This window comes from Cucurbita pepo, chromosome LG03, assembly GCF_002806865.2.
Source record: "Cucurbita pepo subsp. pepo cultivar mu-cu-16 chromosome LG03, ASM280686v2, whole genome shotgun sequence".
Lineage (NCBI taxonomy): Eukaryota > Viridiplantae > Streptophyta > Magnoliopsida > Cucurbitales > Cucurbitaceae > Cucurbita > Cucurbita pepo.
This window is the reverse complement of record NC_036640.1, coordinates 8,043,025-8,048,241: the sequence shown is the minus strand read 5'-3', so window position 1 is coordinate 8,048,241 and position 5,217 is coordinate 8,043,025. Positions and strand designations below refer to the sequence as shown.

The 5,217-nt window shown below is 34.7% G+C and overlaps 1 long non-coding RNA gene across 1 annotated transcript in view; it reads right to left on the bottom strand.

Moving 5' to 3' along the window:
- LOC111790394 overlaps positions 1-4,226 on the bottom strand; it is a 12,053-nt gene extending 7,827 nt beyond the window's left edge. Inside the window, exon 1 of the long non-coding RNA XR_002814472.1 lies at positions 3,834-4,226. This is a non-coding gene — a long non-coding RNA (uncharacterized LOC111790394). The remainder of the gene's footprint in view (positions 1-3,833) is intronic.
- Between the last annotated feature and the right edge of the window lie 991 nt (positions 4,227-5,217).

The following is a 5,217-nucleotide window of genomic DNA, read 5'->3' as shown; positions in this document are numbered from 1 at the left end:
AGCTTTTTATGGCTAAAGAGGAAAACAAGAGCTTTTTATGGCTAAAGAGGAAAACAAGAGCTTTTTATGGCTAAAGAAGAAAAAAAAAGCTTTTTATGGCTAAAGAGGAAAACAAGAGCTTTTTATGGCTAAAGAGGAAAACAAGAGCTTTTTATGGCTAAAGAGGAAAACAAGAGCTTTTTATGGCTAAAGAAGAAAAACAAGAGCTTTTTATGGCTAAAGAAGAAAAAAAAAAGCTTTTTATGGTTTATATTGATATTATAAAAGCTGATTGTCGGAATAAATATCAAAAAATGAATTTTGCAACAAAAAATGGAAAAGAAGAAGAAAAAAAAAAAGCTTTTTTATGGCTTTTATTGATATTAATCCAAAAAAGAGTGATTTATGGTTTGTTAATTGCTGATGCTCAACTATATGATAAACACCAAATCTTTATTCCAAGAGCTTGATGACACTAAAAAAATTAAGGGGCAATTTGGAAATAGAAGAGAGATGCTAGTCACGAAAAAGGTACTGTGGAAGTCAAAACAAATCATGGTAAGATAAAACTGTGAGATAGTGTTTAATTTGTGCCAGATTTAGGGTACAATTATTGAGTATTGGAGAATTGATGACTAGAGGACATTTCGTTCTATTTGATGACAACACATGTGTCATTACAAATAAGAAATCAAACCATAAGTCCAAATTGTCATGACTTCAAATAAGATGTTTCCACTTGATGTTTCTAACATGGGAGATTTTGCTCTTGTTACTAACACAAAAGATCACTCGATATTATGGCATATGATATATGAACATCTTCATATGAAGGGCTTGAAAATAACGAGGGATAAAGGTATGGTTTTTGAATTACCATGAATTGATTCAATTAGTTTATGTGAAGGATGCATTTATGTCAAGCAAACTAGAACGTTCATTCTTGTAAAAGCTAAAAAAGTTTTATATTGTCTAGAACTAATCCATGATGTGGGCCAATGAAAACTAAATCCTTAGATGGGAGTATACTGTTTTCTAATTATTTCTGACTATAGTTGCTTGAGCTAGGTTTACTTCTTACCACATAAGTTAGAAACTTTTCAAAAGTTCCACAAATTTAAAGATATGGTGGAGAACCAAAGACTGCCAAATTAAAGTTCTTCGCACAGATAGATGTGGCGAGTTCATACCTAAAGAGTTTAATCTATTTTGTCAAGAAAAAGACATCCAAAGGAGTTAACAACTCCTTACAGTCCAGAACAAAATGGAATGGTTGAACGAAAAAATCGAACTATTGTGGAGATGGCAAGAAGTATGTTACAAGCAAAGAGACTTTCAAACAAATTTTGGGCAATAAGCTATAGCAATGTCTGTCTGTCTATTAAATCTCTCACCAACAAAGGCGGTTATAAATCAAACTCTTTATGAAGCATGACATGGAAAGAAATCATCTGTAAGTTATTTACAAGTCTTTGGTTGTGTTGCTTAAGCTTCGACAAATCCTCAAATTTGTCAAAAGCTTGATAAAAAAAATCGGAAAAATGCATTTTCACTAGTTATTGTATTCAATCAAAGGCATATAAATTATACAACCCTCCTAATAAAAATATTTCAGTTAAAACGAATGTAATATTTGAAGAAAATGTGAGTTGGGATTGGAGTAAAAACCAGAACAGCAAGAGATTACAGTTTAAGTTTCTCCAGGTGGAGAGACAAGAGTCAACTCCAGTGCATCTTCTAATGCCTCTACTGCAACACAAAACTTGTCAAATTTATCATCTTCATTATCACTAAACAACTTTTCTGTTGAAGAACTTTCGGATAAGACACCTCCACCGAAGTATAAATCTTTAGCTGACACATATGCATCATGTCAATTTGCTCTTATTGTTTCAGACTCTAAGTTATAAAGAAACAGCTGAAAAAGAAGAGTGGAAAAAAGTCATGGTATAAGAAATCAGTCAATTGAGAAAAATGAAACATGAGAGATGGTTGACTTACCAAATGAAAAAAATGCAATCAACTTGGAATGGGTGTTCAAGACAAAATTTGCACCATATGCAAGCATAAAAAAGCATAAGGCTCGTCTTGTAGCAAAAGAATATGTGCAATAATAAGGTATAGATTTTTAAGAAACTCTCTCTAGTAGCTCGTTTTGAAACTGTAAGAACTATTCTAGCATTAGCAGCAGAATTGCATGGCCTATTTATCAGTTTGATGTCAAGTCAGCATTTCGTAATGGAGATGTACAAGAAGAGGTTTATGTAGCATAATCAGAGAGATTCATTAAAAGAGACAAAGAAACAAAGGTATACAAGTTGAGAAATGTATTTATACGGATTAAAGTAGATCCCTTGAGCTTGTTATAGCAAGATTGATGGATATCTTCAACAAAAAGGATATATGAGAAGTGAGAATGAGCCTACTTTGTATGTGAAGAAGGAAGGTAAAAGTGATTTCTTCATTATTTGTCTCTATGTTGATGATATTATTTATACTACCTCTTCTAACCCTCTTTTGGATAAATTTAAGTCTCAAATGATGAATGGATTTGAGATATCGGATATGGGTTTATTGCACTATTTTCTTGGTCTTGAAGTATATCAAGTTGAAGATAAGATTTTTTTTTTCGTAAAGAAAATATACCAAATATATTACGAGTAAATTTAGTATGGTTAATTGTAAGCGTGCAGCTACTACACCCATAAATATTACTGAGACATTACAACATGGGATGGAGTACAAATGTCAGATGTTAGAAGGATCAGAAGCTTGGCTGGTGGACAAATTTACTTAACGCACACATGACTTTGACATTTCCGATTGCTATTATTTCTAGGTTATGTTGCTGAAACTATGGAATATGTAATTGGGTATTCTAAATCTTCTAATTTCAAGTTTTATGGGTTCACTGATAGCGATTAGGCAGGATCATTAGATGATAGACGAAGCATTTCAGCCAATGCTTTCACTTTAGGATCAAGAGTGATCACTTGGAGCTCAGAGAAAGTAAGCAACATGGGCGTTATCAACGTCAGAAGCAGAATATGTTACAGAAACTTTAGCAGCGTGTCAAGCCATTTGGCTAAGAAGAGTATTAGTTGATCTTCAAAAGAGCAAAAAGGGGCAACAAAGATATTTTGTGATAACAAAGCAACTATCTCTATGACAAATAACTCGACATTTCATAGCAGAACAAAGTATATTGAACTTCGACATCATTATATTCGTGATAATGTTGCAAATGAACAAATTGTCTTGCAGTATTGTAACACCAATGAACAGCTAAAAGACATACTTACTAAAGCTTTATCAAAAGAAAAGTTTTGCTACTTCAGAGGATTACTTGACATCTGCAAATTTGAATAGGGGAGTGTTGAAATATGATTCAAAGTTTTTACCAAGTTTTGAGGAAGCCATCAGTAGTTTCCAAGAGTCTTGCCTTTTGTGTGATGACTTTTCCTTCACTATTCTTCTTCAACTTAAATACCCACTTCAAACCGATGGGCTTGTGACTAAGCGGTAAGTAAGTAAGTGTCCACGTCTATCTTCTCAATGCTTCAAGCTCTTTTTGCATGGCCTCCTGCTATGCCATCTCAGTTCCCATGGTATGTTGTCGGCTACTTGGTAGAAAGCAACACTAGCTTGTTAGAATCCAATTCTTCTTCAACTATATCGGCATAAATTTTAGTGAGAGACCAAAATTTCTTTGGTCCATCATCTACTGTGGATCTTCCTGTGCTCTCGTCTGAGTTTCCTTGTTTTAGAGAATTCATCATGTCTTTCGATATCACCAATAATGACATGTATGGACTTGTTAGTTTCGGTATTAGTGCACTTTCTATGTATGTCACATCTGTTGAACACTGTCATAAGCCCTATTCTCTAGGACCAAGACCTATTCTCAAGGTCTTTTTAGGCTTGTTAGTTTATCTTTAGGTTTAGCACAAGGCTATATAATGCCATTCTTTCTGCTGTTGAAATCATCAAGTTTTGAGTGTCATATTGTATGTCTTGAGTAACTTTGGTGTTGTGAGTACATTTGTTCCGCTTTCGGCGCACAACAAGTGGTATCAGAGCCTTATTGTGGTATTTGGGGGTATTGTGAAAGTTTGGGCCTCATCGACCATTAGACGTGCTCACAATCGTGTTTATTCTCTTGAAAATCAGTTTTCAAGAATTGTGTTTTTGAGTTACATCCAGATTAATTATTGCAAATGGCCGAACCATCACGACGTGGATCGAGAGTGTGGAGTTCTAATCTTTAGGTAGAGAAATTTGATGGAACCAATAATTTTGGTGTTTGGCGAGGCGAAGTTAGCGATTTGCTAGTCATGAAAGACCTCGATGTTTCTCTCCAAGAGGAGATGCCTAAAGACATGACAGAAGCAGAATGTGAAATTAAATCGACAAGCCTGTGGAATTATTCGATCCTGTCTTGGCAAGGATCAGAAATATCCATTTATGAAGGTTACCATGGCGAAAGAATTATGGGACAAGCTTGAAGCGAAATATATGAAGAAGAGTGTGGAAAATAAACTCTATTTGAAGAAGAAACTCTTCGGTTTTGACTATAAGGAAGGTATCTTAATGGCTGAGCATTTGGATGATTTTAACAAAATCATCACTGATTTTCTCAATCTTGATGTTAAGATTGATGACGAGAACAAGGCGTTGTTGTTATTAAACTCTTTGCCGGAATCCTACGAGTTTTTAGTAACGATCCTACTACATGGAATCACTAATATTGATTTTGAAGATGTTTCAAATGCCTTAGTAAACAATGAGATGCGAAAGAAGGAAAATGAGACGTATCAAAGCTCTAGCTCAAATGTTCTCACTGCTCATGGAAGGACTTCTACTTGAAAAAGGAACGAATGTGGAGAGTCTCGATTAAAGTCGAGAGGTAGATCTGATAATTGGAGAAAACTTGATAAAAATGAGTGTGCATATTGTTGACAGAAAGGGCCATTGGAAAAAAGATTGTTCGATCTTAAAAGAGAAGGGGTCGAAGTCCAATGTGGTTAGAGATGACGACACTGATACAGAGATTTTTTTGGACTTCAAAAAGTTCAATGGTGGAGTTGTCTATATGGGCAATGATAGTACTTGCAAGATAATGGGAATCGGCTCAGTACAAATCAAGATGTTTGATGGGGTTATACAAAAACTCAAAGATGTGAGGTATGTCCCTGACTTGAAGAAAAAATTGATTTCACTTGGCGTTTTGGATGCGAG